Source organism: Dermacentor silvarum, chromosome 3, assembly GCF_013339745.2.
Source record: "Dermacentor silvarum isolate Dsil-2018 chromosome 3, BIME_Dsil_1.4, whole genome shotgun sequence".
Classification (NCBI taxonomy): Eukaryota; Metazoa; Arthropoda; class Arachnida; order Ixodida; family Ixodidae; genus Dermacentor; species Dermacentor silvarum.
In genome coordinates, this window is record NC_051156.1 from 121,233,883 (window position 1) to 121,257,261 (window position 23,379).

A 23,379-nucleotide genomic window follows, 5' to 3' on the forward strand; every position below is an offset into this window, starting at 1 on the left:
TAGGGTCAAGAGAGAGCAAACGTGAGTTGGTGAAACCCGGTAATTCCATCGCAGAAGTGTCATATGGCGCGCAATCGATTGATGTTGCCACGCAGCATCCGTTCTTGAGAGTGGTATAGGAACCAGCTGATGTTTGTGATGAGCCGAGCGTGCTGCTTCATCTGCGCTGTCGTTGCCTACAATTCCGCAATGGCTCGGCAACCATTGAAATACAATATCGTGTCATTCTTCGAGAGCGTGATGATGAGCGTGCCTAATTTCGTGCACTAGCTGTTCGTGTAACGTTTGTCGTAGGGAAAAATTGCAGAGTTTGTAGAGATGCTTTAGAATCACTGAAAATGGCCCAACGATTTGTAGGCTGCTGGAGCACGTAATTGAGTGCACCTTGAAGAGCCGCAGTTCTGCTGTTGTAGACGTGGTGTTGTGCGAGTATTTAAATTGCAAAGTGACTGCGTCCGATGGAATAACTACTGCTCCGGTAGAGCTGTTGGAAATGGTGGAACCGTCCGTGTAAATGTGTATGAGGTCAAAATAATACTCGCTGATTACAAGCAGAGACAATTGCTTCAGGGCGAGTGTTGAGAAGTCTGCCTTTTTTGCTAATCCCAGGAACTGAAAGGCACACGTGAATTTGTCGGAGGCCCACAATGCCGATGTTCGGCGTTTCACAGGCTTGAAGCCAGATGGCATGAAGGCATGATGTCTTGTCACAATACTACAGAATGTAGCCGTGGTCTTCGCAATGGCAAATCGGCTAAATGATGGGATGGTAGCCGTGAAATGTGTCGAATGTGCGCTCTTAGCGTCTCACCGACGATATGACTAGCGATCGGGTGCTCCGGTGCAATGACAATTGTTGCAGCTGTCGATGAACATCTCGGGAGGCCAAGACATGCCCGACGTGCTTGGGCTTGGAGGCTCTGTAGTGCAAGGATATTAATGTTGCATGTGTTGGACAAGACAGGAAGACTGTATCGCACGAATGCGAGAAAAAGTGCCGTGTATAACTGTAACATGGAGTACACGGATGGTCCCCACAATTTTCCAGCTACGAATTTAAACATATTCTCAATACAAATGAGTTTTTTCTTCATGTAGGAGATATGGGGACTCCAAGTGAGGTCGCGATCCACAATAACGCCTAAGAACCTGTGAGGTTCCTTGTACTCAATTGACTGGCCCTCGATACACACCGGGTACAAATACATCGGTCGTCGTGTACATGCCACTAGTGCACATTTTTCTGCTGATATCGTCAGGCCTTTTCGGCGAAGGTATGCCGCTGTCAGGGTTGCCGCTTTCTGTACTCTGGCACGCACTTGTGGCCTTGTCACGCCGGACGGCCAGATGCAAATATCGTCTGCGTAGAGGGAGACATTAGCCATCTGTGGTAGCGTTTCGGCGAGCCCCACTAGAACAAGATTGAACAGAGTAGGGCTCAACACTCCGCCTTGTGGGGCACCACGACTGGAGATTTATCTATTTGTTGGCCCATCTTCAGTTAGGACAAGCACAGATCTCCGTGTTAGATAACTGCTAATCCACCTAAAGACGTGGCCTCCAAGTTCTGCAGCCTCAAGAGTATGGAGGATGGCTTCGTGGGTTACATTGTCGTAGGCACCTTTTACATCTAAGAGTGCCACAGAGAGGCGCTTCAGAGATTTTGTTGCTGCATGGAGGTCACAAGATCAATGACGCTGTCAATTGAAGACCATCCACGTTGATCGCCAGCCATAGCCTCAGGGTAAATGTCATAGTATTCGAAGCACCATTCCATACGTGTTAGTAACATCCTCTCCATGACCTTACCGATGCAACTCGCAAGTGCAATCGGGCGGTATGATGTAATGTTCGGCGGAGACTTCCCAGGTTTCAGTAGAGGCACCAGTCGGCTACACTTCCAATCGTCGGGGATTATGCCGTCATGCCAAGATTGAATAAAGATATCCAGAAGATAGCATTGTGCTGTTGAACCTAGGTGCCTTAAGGCAGCGTACGTCACCCCATCAGGACCGGGTGATGACGACCGCCTGCACGCAGCCAAGGCCGCTTGCAGTTCTTCCATAGAGAAAGGCACTTCCATGCTTTGATCTCTCGCGACGGGAATGTCATGTAGCGAGGATTCAACCAGCAGAACGAAGTCGCCAGCAACATTCGCACAAAAATCTTTCGCGACCTCAAGCTCTAGACGACCTTGATGTAGAGCCAGCGCTGTGAAGGGACGACGTTGTTGTGGAAGTGAGCGAAGGCCCTGGAGAGTTCTCCACACCGGTGATAACGGCTTGCGAGGGTCCAGCGATTCGCAAAGGGTCTTCCATCGTTGGTTCTGAAGTTTGATCATCTGACGATGAACTTTCTTCTAAATGCGTCGGGCTTCCCTCAAGTCATAAATGGACTTAGTACGCCCATATCGTGTCTCGGCCCGCCGGCGGATCGCCCGAAGTCTCTCCAATTCTTGGTCGAAATATGTACGTCTTGTAGATCTTGTATACGTCCGCGTAGAAGCCTGTAGCGTTTGTATGATCATGTCTTCAAGGGGCTCTGGATGTTCATGTCTGCAGTTGTCTTCGATCGAAAGGCGGTACGCTTGCCAGTCTATTTGTATTGAGAGCACAGGAGAAATAGAGTTGTCAAGGCCTCTGATAGTCATGTAGGTATATGGTCGCTTCCCTGAGTTTCAATGCCTGTGATCCATTGAACCTTTGAACTCAAACTATGCGACACTAATGTCAAGTCCAAACAGCTGCTGCAAGTCACTCCTCGTAGATAAGTCGGGCTGCCGTCGTTCAAAACTCTCAGTCCATGCTCGGCAGCGAGATCCACTAGAATCGTGCATGGTTGATTTGTCCTGAAGCTTCCCCAGAGTGGATGGTGAGCGTTAAAGTCACCCATGATTATCCAAGGGCCTGGAGTGTTTGTGATTATGTCGTTTAGTCTCTGTCGATCAAGTTGATGTGATGGGCATATGTAGGCGCTTATGAGTGTAAATGAAACTTTCTTCTTTTTAACACGGAGACACACGTGTTGATTGTCGTCGTGAGGCTGCACTATTTGGTGAAGATACATGAGTTCCTTGCGGATATACACAGCAACTTGACTGCGTTCAATGCATGACGAAGAAGGAAATGATTCGTAGCCCGGCAGTCGAATTGTCTTTGAAAAATGAGGTTCACAAATTATGAGAATGGGGAACTTGTTTTTAAAAACAAATTGACGAAATTCTGGCATCCGTAACTGCAGACCTCTGGTGCTCCATTGAAGTATGGAAGCGCACTCGAATTTCTCCCGGAATGACCGCAGTGGTTGTGGATGGCAAGCCATCTTCTTACTGTAGACCCGCAAGTACTGGTTCAAGGGAATGCAGCACTTGCAGTGCGCATTTGGCGTATGGCGTTTGCATATTATTCTGGAGTGTGCGGATAACACTCACCAACGACCTCAGTAATGCAACGACCTGGACATCTTGCGCAGCTTCTGTATCTGTTGTCGAAGTAGCGCTTGGCGGTAGTCGATGCTGTCGCTCCGCGGTGAAATGTGCCTGTGGTAGTGCAGGCCAAGCAGCGTCAGATTATATTCTCTTAGCCTCGGTATTCTTCTGACCATGTAGGTGTAGGGTACATGTTGGTGGCGGCGGTGGCGGTGGCGTAATGGAACGCTCTGGAGGTAAAACAGCATTTTTTTTTCTTTCTTGGATGCGTGCCGTTGACGAGAACGTCGTCTTCTAACAGTCGTTATCGCTTCCTTCCTGTTATGAGCCGTTCTTCACTATTTGTCTCAAAATTCTCTTCTCCTGCTTGATTAGTGAAATTTAGTAATGGTGATTTAGTGATTTAGGGATTTGAATTTAGTGATTTAGTGATGTGAAATTTAGTGATGTGAAATTTAGTAATGGTCAACTGCCTTACCAACACAACTCTGTAGACACAAAACAATATGTTTAGCAAAAATATATGACTACAGATAGCGTTTTCCACGTTATTGTAGCACTTCAAGTTTCTCACCAAGCTCAGCTGGTGAAAGTCAGGCAAGAAGAAAACTGTACCGAACATTACAACGGAAAATTGTTTCCGGTTTCCTACCTGCACTGGGGGGGGAGAATAGGGTTAGAAAAAAACAAGACATCACCATAAAAAAAATACAAAGAAGGGCGTTGCAATTATAGGCATCCGCGGGACAGGCGGATCTCAAGAACCTCAATAATGCTTGCACGGCCTTCTGATGCGTCGTTGAGTCAATGCTGTACAATTATTTCTCCCCACCGAGCCTGGTGGTCCAACTGGTTGAGCGCAAATGAAAGTGACTGTCTCGGCACACAGTACTGCGGGCACTGGCACAGAATATGGCAGATTGTTTCCACTTGGCCGCAGTATCCACAAACTCCGCTGTCACCCAAGCCTATGCGCAGCGCGTAGAGGTTGGTAAATGCGCCGTCCAACCGTAGCCTACACTAAAGGATTGGGTTTCTTCGGGGATGTCTTGGTGGAAATGGAAGGCTTAAGGCTGTATCAGGGTGTATAATTCGACATGCGTGGAATGTGATTCATTCCATTAGAATGTGGTGCATTGCTGTTAAGTAGGTGGCGCAGCATTGCGCAGCATTTGTCCTGGACAACGGCATTGATAGCGACTTTCATTGCCGATAATACCACAGTGACTTAGTAGCCACTGAAAAATGTCTTCGTGACCTTTCTCTGTCAGATTGTGTATGGGCACTGTAATTTCGAACACCAACTACTAAGGTGAACCGCGCCGTAAGGCTGATAGTAAGCACTGCAATGCCGTCTTCGAGTTGCAGAAAATAGAACATTTGCGCGTAGGTTCGTCGTTAATAAAGTGTAACACGACGCGAAGCGGTGCGAGTTCTGCTGCCATCGACGTTGTCAAGTAACATGTTTTGAACTTGATAGTGGTAGTTATAATACGTAGACCGTTTTTCCATTGTGTGGAGCAATAAGTAGAGGCAACAATTTAAAGTGTGCGATTTGATCACAGGCAACGGAAATTTTTCTTCAAATGCTGGAAATATACAGTTTCGCTCGAAATTGGGATGTTATTGCGCCACGTAGCCCAAGTATGCAGTTTTCTTTCTTAATTTTCGTTCTGTTGTGTGCAGTTACTCGCAGCTGGGAGGCCAACTGCTACGAAATATTGTTCCACGTATAAAGCCTAGCTTAATATAGCGCAGATATAAAACAGCCTCCTCACAATATCTTGCGTTTGAAATGCAAGTGAAACCGTCACGAAAAGCTTGCGAAAATAACCGTTTTTGATACCGAAACCAAAAAAAGAAAATTCACGCACAACTCCCCTGGGAGTTGTCTAAGTATGCGTAAGCATTGCGCCACTTGGTAATCTCCACGCAGCCTGGTGTCATTATCAATGTTATGAACTTGATCCGACCAGCATAATAAACCCTTATCAGCCCTCATCGGTCGTTAACAGCCTTATCGAACATGATCCGATCCTTATCCATTCCTATAGGTCCTTATAAACTTAGATGTTCAGCGAAGCTGTTGCAAAACCACCACTACTTTGGTGAATTTGCTGATCGCTTATAGACTGTTGCCTTACGTGGCTATGGGCATTGCACTTTAACAGCGAAACTGTTAAAGCCAGCCGTAATTTGTGGTTTGTGGTTCATATCAAGAAACTATCAAAGAAATAAAGAATGTAAACTTTCTTGTCGAGGCGGGATTCGAACCCGCGTATCCACAGTCCCAAGGCGAGCATCGTAACCACTAGGCTATACAGCCTTTCTTTTTCGTTTCTTTATTGCCTTGTAGGCTACACAGCCACGCTTGTAGAACGTGCATTTATGTTAACCATATGACTGCGTTCGAGTGTCGTTGTCTTCATCCAAAGCTGGCGCGTTCGCACGCTCGTGCTATGCGAGGTGAAGAAGAGGTTTTGCGCGCTATGAGAACGAGAGAGACGCATTCACGGAGCGCGTCTGCTGGAACGCGTTGTCGGATTTGCGACGCGGTGTCGGGGTTGCAAGCTGCGCTATGCAACGCGTAGTGGCGGCCGTAAGTTCAAGACACGCAAAAAGAAATTATCATCATCATGAGTATTAAGACGAAAAGTTTGCGCGCACTTCCGAAAAATGCTGGGCTACGATCGCCCAGCTTCGCTGTTTGAAGCGTTGCGCGGCAGAGTGCAAGGTTAAGCGTTTTTTGTTCTTGTTTACGGAAGTATGAGCCATTGCATTCATCTTACGTGACGGACAGGATTCTCGTTGGGTAGGCATAAAAATGCTTATGCATTTCAAACACGTAGCCACTACCCCTCGCTGAAACATACACCTGACCTAGAACACCTGGCTCCGCAGCATCATCCTCAGAAATTAGGCGAGACACCGGTTGCCCGCTGAGCGCTGAAAAATTGTGAACGCGACTTCCTCCGAGCTACGTCATAGCCGCTAACCACTAGTTACTGAGGTGCTTTTATGAGGTTGCGAATAAAAAAATATATACAATTACGGCCCGTGCGGCTCTGCCTAGATTCCTTCAGCCGTATATATATACTGCTTATTTTATTCCTGTATATGTACTACTTATTGTTTGGTGGTGTGATCGACGCAGTAAACTGCGTGGCGATGCGGTTCTTCTCAATTGAAAGGGATTTTCTTAACTACTTCGCCTACTTTCGATGGACGTCGGCCGATCTCGCGCCATAAAGACCAGGAGGAGAGATAACTTGTGTTACTATGCACGTTCAGGCTGCTGTCTTGCCGAGGAGACAGCACGGCTTCTGGGTACGTGCCCGAATAGATAACTTGCTTCTCGTTGCTTTTTGGCCTACACTGAAAAAAAATACGTAAACCACCTGACGATGAATATCGGCTATTTTGCGATGACTATTGCAGCAAGATAGCGACACACCGTACTGCCATCGCAGAGACGCGTCAGAGCAGTCATAGCTCATAGCCCGTATTATCCGGGTCTGCTGCCTGGCTCCACCATCTCGTTTCACTTACGACACGCTGAGTTACCTAGAGGCACTGCCAAGAAGTGCGCGAGTGGCGCCTACGTGATATATATATATATATATATATATATATATATATATATATATATAGTTTGACAAATAGAAGCACGTAGGAGAAACATAACAGGACTTTACTGACGTTTCGGCCTGGGTCTGGCCTTCATCAAGAGTCTTGATCAGGAGTCTCGACTCGTGATGATGGCCGGACCCCGGCCGAAACGTCCGTAATGTCCTGTTATGCTTTGCCTACGTGCTTATATCTTTTAACTACTTCTGTGCCGGCTCCTGTGATTCCTTGCTTCACTGATATATATATATATATATATATATATATATATATAGTTACAGGCCGCCTCCTCGCATTAAGGAAGAAGACGACGATCGCCGGGAAACGCTGCGCGTGTTCAGCCATCTTGGCCATCTCTGCCAACAATCCCTGTACATAAATACTGTCCCTTTTTTATCTATTTGACGCCCCGTCACAGATTGGTGGGAGGTGCGGGGTAGTCTCGCCAGACGACGGAGCTCCGAAGCCGTCGGCGCTGCGGTGCGACCACCGTGGCACACCAACCGGAATCTGCTTCTGCGCCGCGGACACCGATTGTAGAAGTCCAACCCCGAGACCCTGGAACGTTCAACGGCACCGATGGTATCGACGTTGAGGAATGGCTCACGCTATACGAACGGGTGAGCGACTCCAACCACTGGGACCTGACAATCATGCTGGCCAATGTGGTGTTTTATCTCAGTGGAACGGCGAAGTTATGGTATGACAATCATGAGGCCGACTTTGGGAGCTGGCATACATTCACACAAAAGCTCCGTGACCTGTTCGGTAAGGTCTCCAGTAGAAAAATCGCTGCGAAGCAACAGCTGTCAACTCGCGCCCAGACGTCCACGGAATCATATTTGTCTTACATACAGGATGTGCTGGCGCTGTGCCGTAAAGCTGACAGTAACATGCCAGAGTCTGACAAAGTTGGCCACGTCCTGAAAGGGATAGCGGACGACGCATTCAATCTGCTCATATGCAGAAATTGTGCTACCGTCGATGCCATGATCGAGGAGTGTCAGCGCTTCGAGCAGGCTAAGAGCCGCCGTATTGCACGACCATTATCCCGGCATCCCAACACCGCTGCAACGTCTTCGTGTGAAGAGCGGCCGCTATCTAACCTTTCGCCGCCGTCGGCCGAATTGACTAGGATTGTCCGCCGTGAATTGGAAGCAATGGCTCCGGCTAGCCTCTTTACAAGCTGTAACGCCGGCGACTCGAGCACACCAGCGGTTTCCCTCGTCCAAGCCATCGAGCGAAACGAACTCGCGAATCTCGGTGTTCACGCTGCTTGCACCGTCGTCAAACCTACACCCGCTTCCGGGGCCTCGACATCGTTCCCTCGGTATCCACGGTTCGATCGGCCTATCTGCTTTAACTGCCGCCGTGTCGGGCACGTTGCTCGCTACTGTAACAACCGCTGGTCGTTCCCGCCACGTACTCCATCCTTTGGCCATGCTCGCCGCCTTGATCGCAGCCCTTTTGAGCCACTATCTGCGGCACACCCTTACAATCCTGGCACTGCCGCGACATGTTCCAGCCGCTCGCCGTCACCTAGAGGTCACCAATCGCGTTCGCAAACGTACCGCCGTCCGTCCTCCCGCTCCCCGCCACCTCGCCGCGCCCCGTCGCCGAGCAAACGTGGCTCCTTCACTCCGGAAAACTAAACGATGCAGCGCCAGGAGGTAACGCTGCATTGACGAATCTTCCCCAAAACCCTCTAGTTACTCTGCCGACTCGACGCTATGTGTTGGACGTTGACGTTGATGGCGTGACGATTTCTGCACTTGTCGACACCGGGGCTTCTATTTCTGTCACGAGCTCTGGTCTTCGCCGTCGCCTAAAGAAGGTGGTCACACCTGCTTTTCCCACGTTGTAAGCGTGGCCGATGGAGGAACTCCCACCATCCTTGGCATGTGCACCGCCCGCATCACCATCGCCGGTCACCCAACTTCTGTTTTATTTGCCGTTGTTGAACAATGTCCGTACGACGTTATTCTTGGTCTGGACTTTCGCAACTCATTCTGCCCTAATTGACTGTGCAACTGGCCTCCTGCAGCTCGAACTACCTCACCTAGCCGATGCCTCAACCACGCCTTCGGCCCGTCTCTGCTCTCTCGACTATGTGCGCATGCCCCCGCAAGCCGCCATGTCTATCGCCATGGTCTCTAGCCCTCCTGTCGCTGATGGCAATTACGTGCCATACCCGGTAACTGACGTTCTGCTCGCCAAGAACGTCGCCGTGCCTAACACCCTCGTGACTGTCACCGGCAACCGCATCGCCATTCCTATTTTAAACTTCAGCGCCTCTCTTCAACTGATTCCGGCAGGCATGTCACTCGCCGCCATTACTGCTGCCGAAGACTGCGAAATTTGTGCGTTGGATCCCACCAGTTCGTCCTTCCTTTGCACCACAAGCAGTTCGCCGCGCGATGTCTTTGTCGGAATGATCCCTGATGACCTTCCTTCCGATCAAGCTACTGACCTTCGCCGCCTCCTCGAGTCTTACCACGACATTTTCGACTTCGACGATCGTTCTCTGAGCCAAACGTCTGTTGTCCAACATCACATGGACACGGGGAACGCGAGCTCTATCCTTCGCCGTCCCTATCATGTCTCCCTCGCCGAACATTGTGTGATCCAAGGCGAAGTTGACAAAATGCTCACAAAAGGTGTTATCGAACCTTCTTCCAGTCCATGGGCGTCCGCGGTGGTGCTAGTAAAAAAAAGACGGCAGCTGGCGCTTTTGTGTTGACTACCGACACTTGAACAACATCACACGCAAGGACGTCTACCCCCTGCCCCGAATCGATGAAGCCTTGACTGCCTCCACGGCGCCACGGCGCCACGATTACCGTTGATGCCATGGACCGTTAAAAGACAGCGTTCGTCACACCAGATGGACTTTACCAATTCAAGGTTATGCCTTTTGGATTGTGTAATGCCGCCGCAACCTTCGAGCGAATGATGGGTTCTCTCCTTCGAGGCTATAAGTGGTCTACGTGTTTATATTATATAGATGACGTGATTGTCTTTTCGCCTACTTTTGATGACCACCTAGCCCGTCTGTCGGCCATTCGTGATGTGTTGCGCCGCGCTGGCCTACAACTCAACTCCTCCAAGTGTCGTTTCGCTCGGGGTCACACCATTGTTCTCGGTCACCTTGTCAGTGCTAGCGGTGTCCAACCTGACCCCGACAAGGTACGTGCCGTCCGAGACTTTCCCGTTCCTCGCTCAGTTAGCGATGTACGGAGCTTTGTCGGCTTGTGTTCCTACTTCCGCCGCTTTGTCAGGAATGTTGCCGACATTGCCCTGCCGCTTACTGACCTACTCAAGAAGGACATCTCTTTTTCCTGGGGTCGTGCACAAGCTGCCGCATTCACCACCCTTGTCAGATTACTGACTTCAACGCCCAATTTGGCGCATTATGACCCGTCGGCCCCTACAGAAATTCGCACCGACGCTAGTGGCCATGGCATAGGTGCAGTACTCGTCCAACGCCAGAACGACCACGACCGTGTCATTGCCTACGCCAAGCGCCTTCTGTCGTCGTCGAAGCGGAATTATTCGATAACTGAAGCGCGAATGCCTGGCTTTGGCCTGGGCTGTGGCAAAACTCCGCCCTCATTTGTACGGCCGAACGTTTTCCGTTGTCACGGACCACCTTGCCCTTTGCTGGCTCTCGTCGCTGAAGGATCCTGCAGCAAGGCTTGGCCGCTGGGCGTTACGACTACAGGAGAACACCTTTGACGTGCTCTACAAATCTGGCCGGATGCACCAAGATGCTGACTGTTTGTCCCGCTACCTGGTCGACCCTCCTGACACCGCCGAACGTGATACCCGTTACTACGCCATGGCTATTGCAGATCTACCCAACATACACGCTGAACAGCAAAGTGACGACACGTTACAATCTATAATTGACCGCCTCCATTCTCGTCAGCCCGACCCATCGCTTCGTCTGTTTGAGCTTCACGACGATATTCTTTACCGTCGTAGTACCACTCCCGACGGCCCATAGCTTCTGCTTGTTCTCCCCAAGCATCTTCGTGCTACTGTTCTCCAAGAACTCCACGATGCCCTGACCGCTGGCCATCTTGAAGTATCCCGCACATACGATCGCGTGCGGCGCCGGTTTTTTTGGCCTGGTCTGTACCGATCTGTTCGACGCTACTTTGCTGCGTGTGACCTTTGTCAGCGACGTAAACGGCCCTCAGGGTTTCCTGCAGGCCTTCTCCATCCTATTCACATACACCATGAGCCATTCTACCGCGTCGGTATCGACCTCGTCGGTCCATTTCCTTCGTCTGCTTCAAGGAACAAGTGGATCGCAGTTGCGACCGACTACACTACTGCGTTTTGCCATCACGCGAGCTTCGCCAAGTAGTTGCGCCACTGACGTCGCTCATTTCGTCCTTCATGACGTCATCATTCGTCATGGTGCTCCTCGACAACTGCTCACAGATCGAGGCTGCTACTTGTCGAAAGTTGTCGATGGCCTCCTTCGTTCCTGTTCTGCGGAGCACAAGCTCACTACTGCGTACCACCCGCAGACCAACGGGCTCACCGAAAGGCTGAACCGAATATATACAGACAAGCTTAGCTGAACCCTGTAGGTACAATTCTGCCCATTTTCAATGTTTTCTTTTTGTCGATACAGAGTGGCACATACCTAGTGGCACACACCCAATGAACCAGTGAACAAAGCTGGCGTCGAAGTTCATTGAAGAGCGGCATATACCCAGTGAGCCACGTTGGCGTAAAAGAGGCTCATTGAGAAGTGGCACATACACAGTGACTCAAGTTGCAGAGCATCTTGCAAGGGCATCCCATCAAAAGGCGTCCGGTTCTGAGCCGTGAGAACTTCTCTGTCGCGTTTACCTTAACCAAAAAGCCCCCGAAAGAAATCAGTGGAATCCTGCGTCTCCTTGATCGTATTATGCGCCTTTGTCTAGGTACCATGGAGGTCTACGTGCTTTGCTGCTTCGACTGCCTAGACGTCTGACCAGACGGGATCACAATGGCTTATACAGACTCTATATTGACAAGGCGCCAGTTTTTGTCGTGAGCGGTTACCTCGTGTCCCGTAGCGCACATAACATAAGGTTTGCCGCAGAAGTCTGCTTTCCACGGTCAGCCAGTGGCACGATAATCGGCAACGGGAGGAGTGCGTGCGACATGACCATGCTCTGTGCATGCGCCGCCGAGCCATGAAGAACTTCACTATAACCTGCAATTGGACATTTAACACTGAAGGTATACGCAGCAACCACGTGTCATTTATAATTTGTCTGCCGCCGCTAAAGCGGCCTTTAGCATTCGTTTTCCTTCACAGTGAGGACATCAGAGCCAAAGGCTCTTTACGTAAATAGGTTTCTGGTATTATATCAGCAGATTCATTCAACCGCGACTACCATTTAATCAAAAGAAAAGGAAAACACCCTCAAACCATTAATAGCCACTAGATATACCTGTAACAAATATTTCGATTCTTTTGATGATATAAGGCATCCTATACAACAGGTCTATATTCGTAATCAAATATTTTTTGTAAAATATGGCAATTGGCCTCATGGGAACTAAAGCTGTTGTTATATATATAAATAAATAAATAAATATATATATATATATATATATATATATTGTCGGTCCACCGAACAATACTGTTGGGTAAATACACCGAAGATAACCAGGAAGTTGTACTTCTCATCTATCTCTCTATCCCCATATACACCGGATGTCCCAACCAAGATTTAAAAATACGCAAATGCCACCCAGCCGGACAGAACCAAGGTAATGTTGTTTGCCGTCACTTGGAGATACTCAGATTATTTTTCGCATTCCGCTCAATTACATAGTCTTAATACTTAATGAACCTCTCCAGTATCATTATTAGATGAAAAATGTCAATGAGAACATTGTAGAGTAACATGAAGAACTCCCGATACAGCTTTCTGTTGCTCAATACGTGCTAGATAACAGTGTTTTGCCGAGCGTGAATGAAGCCCGCAAATACATGCAAGATTGTCGTGTCACTCGCCGCTCAAGAAAGAGTTCTCTGAAAAAAAAAAACTACCGCGGTAAAAAAGTGTTTATTTTGAGAAAGTGTGGCAAATGTTACAGGCAATGTGCAGGAAAAAATTTGGGTATATGTATAAATTGGGGGTAAAAAATATTCTTAAACCTTTCTTTGCGGCTTGTTTAGAGGCGTTGTATCGAAAGCTTTTCCGCTTCCACCTTTCCCGCTTCCCTTGGGGGATCGAAAAACGGCAGGCATTTCATACTTTTAGGAAGTTGGGACCATTGTAGGGTTGACGCGTGCCGAAAGTTGGACTTGAGTGGGCCCCCAGGCTCTCCTGTATTCCAGCACGAATGGTACAATAGCATGGCTACGCACAATCACCTCGTTTTCCATACTTCTGCAATGAAGGTGTTGTATATTTGTTATTAAATGTGCTTGAAAGCGAAACTCTTCACCATTCCTGAAGCCTCTGAAAAGTAAGAGTGGATATTCAGCTATGCTGGTGTGACATTTTATAGGTTGCAACAAACCATGATAATTTTCACCAAGCAATGATGGAATTATAAGGTAACGCCATACATTAGTACTACTAGGTGCTGCTTCCCGAGGAGTTTCACTGCCATCTTCCCCATTTCGTTATTACTTCGACATGTTCAAGTTAATTCCACAGTCTGTGTTGTAACATAACAAATAAACCAGATTAGCACAACAGCCCATGTATCATAATCTTTATCCATAGACATGCAAACTAGCACACGGTATGTTTTCATATTATGTGCTCTTTGTATTGTAACGTGGCGAGAAAAAAGACGTCGAAGAGGAACAGGACGACGATGGTCCGTGCGACAATCCGCAGCATTTCTACGGCTATCTTCCCGATCGATCATCTCTGCCAGCCTTCATCTGTAAATAAACACATAATCATCCGAAACTCTATGTTGGATGAATTGCACAAGTTATCTTTCTCGCCCTTACAAGCTGTGCTGATGATGTCCTTTTTTATGTTACCGTATTCACTCGATTGCAACGCGAGCTTTTCTTTCACGATTTTAGTTTCTTGAACTCAACCCACACATTAGATTCGAATAGGGGCAAAATTTACTAGTGTAAAACAAATATTCTAAATTCTGCGGTTTTTAACGTTACGTTGGGAACCTGCACTTTTACGTCTCGATTCAATCCATAGACAAGTGACAGAAGTCAAAACGTTTTTTCGAAATGCACGCCCTTTTAGCTATGCTTATTATGGTATTATGGTTGCGGTGCTGCATTACCCTGCGGGCTACGATCATACGCAATGTCATGGCGACGCAGAGCGTTCGGTATGACGGCCGTTTCGAGAGACCAAATTTTGATGGCCGAGGAGCTTTATTACTAACAATTCTAGCATCACAGATATGTGATGTTTCTCAATCTAGGAAAATCAAGATGTTATTTATATGAACAATCTCCTCGTCTTCCCATGCTTTTAAAACGATTCCGTGACTCATTAGTATTACACTATCCTCTTTTGACACCATTTACGGGGTGTTCTTGTCTTTGCACTCGAAACGATCACACATTAGATGCTCCCTGTTCACAGGATTATTATTATCTACTCCATGGAATGTTTTTCTGTAACCTGTTTACAAAACGTAAAATATTATAACACCGAGACTGACCTAGCTGTCAAGCGCTTTTTATTCCAAAAAGCAAACGCCCCAGCTCATGCGCGAAGAAGTAGAAGAGCAGAGAAGGTGATGATGGCTATGTACAAATGAAAACGACGGAGTACGTTAATAGTGCTTACAATATTCAATTTCATAGAAGCTCTCTGTCTTCAATACTCGCGTTGAAATCGATTAGGAAGATTTGCAACACCTTTACATATCACGCGCATTTATTTTGTCTTGAGTTAACTTTTCACGCGAATCCTTTCTGAATCTCAGAGCAGGTTGTGTGGCTTGAGAAACCAGGCAATTGTCAGTGCTGGCTTTCGGATATTTGCACTTTCTGGCAGGCTTTTGTAGCACAGGTTGCTATATTCTGAAAATGAGAACGTAGCGCTAAAGTTCTTGCTTCAAACACGTTAAGTTTTCCGTTAACACGTGGACTGTAGACAAGTGAGCCTCGGTAGGCTGAAACGACGTCACGGCATGACGTTTTAAAGCTTGCAATAACCCACAAAAGAACAGCCGGTATGGCACTAAATAAGGTTAAAATTTCTTTTCAATAGCCTACAACCTTTCAAAATTCTTGAACCGTTAACATTCTTTAATTTGTTCATAAAATAAAGTTCGATTGTTCCAAGCGAAACAATCCATGCTGTCACTAAGCCATATAACGGATGTGTTTTTATTCATTTCTGACGCCATCAAATATGGATGACCGCGCACTATATAAATGAGCTGCTTCGTCTAATTGCTTGTCTGCAAATTGTAAAAAGCCTAAGGTAATATTTTTGAGCTACTTAGACAAGGAACGGTCATTTCCTGTCCCGACATTACAAGATACGTTTCCGTTTGCCATGTCAGTTATCTGGCTGCTGCTTTTTGTAGAATTTGCCGCAACATTTGCTGTGTCCCAATATTGCAGCCAAAGCGATTGGAAAGAATATAAGAACAACTTCGGTGCGTATTTCCACCTCCTGTTTATTTCTCAGTGGCGTTATTTTCGGACGATTACTTATGTATGCTCTCTGCTATTAATTGCGTTTGCGTAGTCAGGAAAAAATAAACCAATTGCCCTTGCCGTATGTCTGAAGGTATCGCACTGTATACTATACGCTATAAAATTTTGCTCCCAGTGGTTCGTTAATCGGAATGCAAGAACGCGGAAATGCAGTGAAGACGTCGCATAGTCTAACCGCTTAAAATATATGAGCATTCCACGGCACTGAAATATCCGTGATGACTGCGTTCTCTTTCTGCAGATAAATATTATCCTTCGAGTGATGAGGACAACTTCAGATTCAATATTTACTGCCGGAACAAAATGCGGATTGATGTGCATAACGAAAAATATAGGAGGGGCGAGGTGTCATACAAGGAATCATTGAGCGAGTTGTCAGACCTGGTGAGTGGATTGCTTTTATTAAGCCCGCTGTTTCCTTCCAATCATATTGCTTTAAAGCATTCTGTTCTATTGGAGTAGCTTTAGAGTCAACCTCTACGAAATTTAGAACCGCTTAGAAAGCCTAGTTTAAGATTATGCGGTTATCGAGGAGCCTCCATACCACATCGGACGTTTGAAATGCGGGCGTAAGCGTCATGAAAAGCTCGTAAAGGTTACAAAAATAATAGAGAGAGAGAGACTCCTCCATTACCGCGCGTCGCAAGTGACGCTTGAACTAACGCGCGGCTCCTCAGCATGACCTCCGAGATAAATCCAGACCACAAGTACGGTCGCTGCTGATAGCACTTTAAGATGTCCAATCTACCATCTGTCGGTTAAGCTAGTGCAGGACAAAGCCGGCCCGCACCGCGTAGAACGACCAGACTGAGCGCGAGTGAATACTTCAGTCAAGCCGTGCGCGGTTTCGCGTTGCTGCATGAGCTACGCGCACCCGACGTAGCTGACGCAGCTACGCCGCACCCATGCAATCTCGAAGGCCTCACTGCTGCGTAGTGTAGATGCCGCGGGGTGCTGCGACGAGCCCTCTCACAGCCGACACACTCGTAAGATCGCGTGCTCTCATTGGTCTCTTTGATAGCGGTCGGCCCGGCGCCCACGACTGTTCGCCGAGACTCTGTTAACCCAAGATGGCGAGTAAAATAGCAAAGAATAAATAGTGACCCACACACTCAAAATTTGGGAATATAATTGCAGAGCAATAAATCGGACATGGCAAAATATACTTCACCTATGCACCCTACACCAACCAGATGTGGTGGTGTTACAGGAAATAAAAAGATAATATTAAGATGCGCGGCTACGAAATGCACGTTGCCGAGGGAGCGACTCGGACGGCCGTCGTAACCAAGAAATATTACACGGCGCAGCATCACCAAATCAACCACAACGTCGAAAACACTCTGACAGAGCTGGTTCCTCAAACGAAAACCTTGCAGAGCCTCCAGATCCTGAATGTATACAGTAAGCCGAGCGACACCCTCAATGGCTTGGACAAGTTCCTGACAGAAGTGAAATCATCAATGTCCAAAAGCTCCTCGTGGTTTAACACTCCACATATTGTTTTGGGCTGCCGAGCAACCCAAAAGGAGGGCGTGGACATGCAGAATGTGGCGAAACACTATTAGTTGACGTTGTGGATCGATTCTCAAATACCAAATACAATAGTCAACGGCATCTCCAGAGACACCAGAGCAGACCTGGCCTTTTTCAATGGCATAACTTAAGTTGTCAAGACTGAACGAGGCTCTTGGAAGCGAGTATCACTTCAACCAGACCGAAATGACGCATAACAAAACCGCCGTGAGAGTACGTCAGGCGGAAATCACGGAGTGTCCCGCTTTCCAGAAGGATGAACATCCCAGGAACTTCGAGCGCATCGAAGAATGGGCCAAGAACCTGATCGACTTGGTTACCAAGTAGACAGAGTATCCAACTCACTGTGTACAATCCAGAAGTCGACCAACACTTACTTCATTTCTGGTAGACAAGACGAAGACTTTTGTAGAGATGGAGAAAGCAGAACAGAAACCGCCAACGCAAGATCCGCATTGCCGCAGTTTCGCGACAGGCGTAGTATGTGAAACCACTCGAATGCTAGAACTGAAATCAAGTGTGCGACCATTTACAGGGAGCCCTAAGCAACCTAAAGACCTGGGCCATTCTAAACACCTACCTGGCCAAGGTGGAATCAAAAACTCTCACCTGGCAACGCATACAGAGCCTTATACGCAACTTCCAGGGCACAATGGAAGGCGCAGTCCGTTGTCCAACCGGAGTACGAGGGAGAACCCAATCCAGATCTAGACCACCCTTTTACCAAGCCGGAGATCGTGGTAGCCTTAAGAAACCTCACGAGAAACTAGACGCCCGGGAGAGACAAAATTAAAGAGGCTCTCCATAACCTGGACGATGGGGCAACGGAGGGCTTACTACAGCACGTTAATGAAAGCTGGGACACTGGCAGCATACCGCATTGCTGAAAGCACGCGGACGTGACAGTGATTCCGAAACCGCCAAGCCCATCAAGCTGCTGAACATGAGCCCCATCTCCCTCACGTCGTGCAGGGGAAACATTCTACTTGACCTGAATGAAGTCATCGACGGCCTTAGCAGATGCCACAAGAGTTCCATCCTAACACTTCGACGTGAAGGGGGCATTCGTCAAACGCCTCCCATGAAGCAATGCTAAACCGCCTAGAACATAGCAGCTACAGACGGTGGATGTTCAGCTACGTCCGGTACTTCCTAGTGGGTCGAACTTCGACTATAGGCTAGGGGAAACCCAGCACCGGCAATATATAGCAGAAAGGACCCTCCCCAGGTGTCGGTGATCTTCTCGTTCTTGTTCAATATAGTGATGATGGGATTGCCATTTCCTTTTGGAGAACATCAGGGGTAATCGTCACGCAATATGCGCGGATGACCTGACTGTGCGGACGTGCACGCGATCAGCGGGCGCACAACAAGACGCCGTCTAGGAAGCCACCGATAGGAGCAGATGTTATCTACACAGCTGCGGCCTCTCGTGCGCCTCGGAAAAGTAGGAGCTCCTAAACCTCAAAAACAGGACCAGAAGACCGCCTCGCCAGGAGACACCAGAACCAACATTAACCCTGCACGGAGTGAACTTACCCAAGCTGGACGTACTCCGTATCCTTGGCCTCACTTTCCAGAAGGACGGTGCCGGTCTCGCCTCCATTGATAAGCTGCAAGAGACCATTATCCAAGTCGAGCACCGGTGCAAAGAGCGACTAACAGAAATCACGGCCAGTAGGAGCAGGACAGGATCAAATTAATACACGCCCTAATATTCAGCAGAGTCACTTACGGCACCCCGTACCTGGGTCTCAAGTAAAGCTGGCACTCGGGCTTGATCCGACGACGTCTATGGAGAACGTACTCAGTCTGGGCACCCACAATACTCGGGAGAAACTAGCAGAGGTGGACAAGACGAGTCAGATAGAGCGACTCAAGTTCACACGCTAAGAAGACTGGGCTACCCAGTCGAATATGAATCCACCAAACAGAGGGTCCCTCTACCACTGAGGGATAAGATCCCGGTGGCCAGCGTCCCGAGAAACATGCACCCGGAATACAACAACGAAAGGAGGAAAGCATGGGTACAAGCTCTACGCAAGGCATACGAATGACCAAGAAGAGGAGAAGTCAGATAAACCGACGCGACAAAGTACAAGAACAGAGCTGCCCACGCTGTCAGCATGATCAATGGCCATGGAGAAGATAAAACACCATCCTAGGCGATAACTCCACACATCGACTCTGCGGAATAAATGGCCACAACCCTGGCGGCCACGACGGGCAAGTGAGAGGAAGAGCACGTAACAGTCATCATGGACTCACAAAATAGCGTGCAGTAATTACAAAAATGGGCCAAACAACCCCTGGGAATCCTCGAGAATCTAGACATTTTTCAAGAAATATTCATTGTCTGGGCCCCGGCACACGAGTGCCTGGCGGGTAATCTAGCGGCTCCCGAAGCTACCCGAGATAACATGCTCTGGGCTATCCCACCAAGTTTGCGAACCGGGCAGACCCACACGATGGCGTCTCGAAAAGATACGCCGACATCCTGACCCACTACATACTGAGTAGGAGGACCTACCCACCCGCACATCCCAAGCTGACCAGAGAAGGGCAGTGATGCTCCGGGAACTATAGACCGGCACATTCCCGCGCGGCACCCTGCTAGACGCCATGTATCATACGAGCTACGAAAGTGCGCCTTCTGCTCTCCGCCCAATACCCGCCACTATACCGTAGGGGAGTGTGGGCACAACCCATCGTCATCACCCATCACCGGACCAACTGTCGAGCAGTGGAAGGCCCAGCTGACAAGCCGGAGGCCTGAAGAGCATCATCGTTTGGTGAGCAGAGACAGACTACATGCTCAGGCCCACAGCATCCTCGACTAGGGACGCCGCCCACCTTTGGACGATTCCACCGTCAGCTCATTTCTACAAATAAAGTTTATTTGTCTTCTACAGGCCTTTTCCGCGGTGGCCATAGACACTCATTTTCAGATCAAAAACGCCTGCAGCATTAAATATGAACACCCTGAGGTGGCAGAGGAAGTAGCAATTGACCTAGCCCTAGCCGAAAAGAACGTTGAAATCGTGCTCAGCCACTCTAAAATAGTCATCCGTAATTTCGCCAAAGGCAGGATTTGTGCTACAGTGTACAAAATTATCAAGGATTTAGATAGACCCAAAGACCACAGCTCTCTGGTATGGTTCCCCGCACACATTATCTCGGAGGGAAGAACACCCCTCAACCTCAACGAGGTAGTGCACAATCTCGCGAGCGACATGACCGACCCCCGAATTCGGGCAACATCGGCCGGGGAGGACGAGCTGAGCGAGATCGTATGACTAGATAAAACGATATCACGAAAATGTATTCTAGCTCCAGAATAACGCTTCCCCCACCTCACGCCAAGCTTGACAGGGCGCAGGCAGTACCTTGGCGCCAGCTACAGACGAATTCTTACCCCAACCCAGTCCATTTAAACAGGATCTTCCCAGAGGTATACACCACAAATATATGCGAGATCTGCAAATTGGCCCCTGCCACGATAAATCATATGTTATGGGAGATTATAGGCGATAAGACAGTCACTGCACCCTAGACTCTTCCGTCAAGGTGGACCGCCGCTCTGTGCAGCTCCAGCCTTGACGACGTGGTTTGGACCGTCCCGCAGGCCCTCGAGGCGGCGCTGAGGCAAAACCTCACCGTCTCCACGGAGGAGATCTAGGCCCGATCGCGTGAAACCCTGCAGGACCAAAAAAGTTTTTCACCACCACCATCCTCTATTTCATCATCGTCTTTGAAGCGCCTCTTGACAATTGACCGCATCCGGTACAATTAATAGGTTTCTTCACGAATATAGGTTAAGATTCTTTGACCACGAATATAGGTTGGTGAAATTTCGAAAAAGATTTACCTAAATACAGTACTTATTTATTACAAATTGAGACAAAGTGACATTTCTGTGTAGTTGGTTTTTAATAGCACTGTAAGGTTACGCTGGATGCGATAATAATATTTTTCATTGCTCATAAAGCAAAACAAGAAAGGGTTGTCATCGTTTGAGTGGATTGACTTTTCTGATAGAGCTTTCTACTCAAGCCCAACGCTGCTCGTGTCTTCCCAGGCATAAGTTTTTTTCATAATACAGGCCCATGGACAGCCGTAACGTGCAAAGTGTAAAGGAACTCAAAGGACTACATCCTAAGCTGAAAGGATTTGCCTCGCGTAGTTTTAAGCACATGCATCAGTTGCCCTTCAGCGTTACTGTCACCAACATGATCTGTCATTGGTGACAGCAAACTGTCATTGGTGTCAAACTGTCATTACTGTCATTGGTGACAGCAAACTGTCACCAACATCACCTACTTTTGTATCTTAACGAAGATTCTGCCCTTCCAGGAATCTGAAGTGATCACGTTCGCGTGTTTTGTTGAAAGCTGTACGTATATTCAATTTTTATGTTAGCTTCAAAGATTAATTTAGGCATTTGTCACGCGTGCGTCAGCGCCTGGTACGTTCTCCTGAGCAGGCAGAAGGAACACATGAACACAAGGTGCCGCAAACACATGACATTCATTAAATATAGAGTTTAAATAGCCATAAGAAACTTGAAAGTTTATGAAGTTAGGTTTTCATACGTTTCCACACAAAATGCGTCCTTCCTAACCAAGTTCTGCGTTCGTACCACCGCGTTAATCAATGTCTGTGAGGCGATTGTTTATAGGCTGGGGTCGTAGTGGTATGTCCGTCGCAAGTAGAATAAGCTAGCGCAAGACAGGGGTAATTGGAGATCGTAGGGAGTGGCCTTCGTCCGCAGTGGACATAAATACAGGCTGATTATGATGTCCTTCGCAGATGTCATCGCAAGCCCGTCTGTGGTTCGTCGTCGCTTGTTGCCTCTTGGGTTGTTCACCCTCACAAAATGACAATAATAGAGCGTTTTAGTTTGTCCGGTATTCCGAGAAACGCAGGCGGACTGGGCATTCTATCGGAGGTGCGGAGGCGTAAGCGTGAGTGGTCTGCATGGTGCCGCGAGCTGGTGGTGCAGCGCTTCATCAGACAAATAAGCCGTCGCGGCGACATGATCTTTATAATCAGTGTGACGTCGTGGCCAAGCTTCACAAAGTGCTGTCAAGACTAAGCAAAGCAAGAATTGCGGCGCCAAGCAATGCCATAGCTGGGCGAAGCTGGGCAAGTGATTGCTAGGCGACCGAATTGACAGAGCGGGTCTGCTGGAACGCGATGTCGGCATCGGCCCGAGGTGTCGGTGTCGCAAGCTGCGCTATACAACGCGCAGTGACGCCATCGCTGGCGCGCGGCGGAGGGGTGCTGCCGGAGCTAGGAGAAGCGAGGCGCAGCTTCGACTCTGCGCCGTCGCTTGGCTAAGGCTTCCTTGGCATTCTGTGCAGAATCAGCTCGACGGCGGCGATTGTATTCTTGTTTGACCAAGCAGGCATGATTTCCGGAACGCGGCGTCTTCCTCGGTCTCCCTATGGCTGCGACTACAGCGCGCACTCTAGCAACCCCGCCTTCACACCTGCTACACGGAACGTTTACGGCAAGCGGAGCAGACGCGCTGCGCGCAGTGACGTCATAGCTCGGCGAGGTTTTGCGGCTCGAGCCGCAACATAAGGTCGGCTTAAACAGCTCCGCTGTTAAAAACAAAATACAATCCGGACCTAAATGCCCGTGTGCCAATGGCTCTCTTGCATGCATATATATATATATATATATATATTCCGAAAGGATTCTTAGCCGCCGGTCCGCCCGCAGCTTCTCGGCGATGTCGTCTACGCCGCTTATTGTTCCAAATAAGGCGCCCTCAACTTAGTCGCACTGCGGTAACGGCCCAATGGGAGCAGGAGAAAGACAGTCGTCATCGAAGTGTTTTAGTCCGCACTTGCACATCACGGTGATGTCAAATTCTTGGAGTCTGAGGCTCCAACGGGCTAAGCACCCTGAAATTTCTTAAAATGTTCTAACCAACATACTGCGCGATGGTCCCTTATGACTTCGAAGGGCCTGCCATATAGGTACTGCTGAAATTTAGCGGTGGCCCAAATAATGGCAAGGCATTCCTTTTCGTCTTAGAATAATTGGTTTCCACTGTCGACAGCAACGTCCTCGCGTAGTGTATTGACCATTTCAAGTCCGCTTG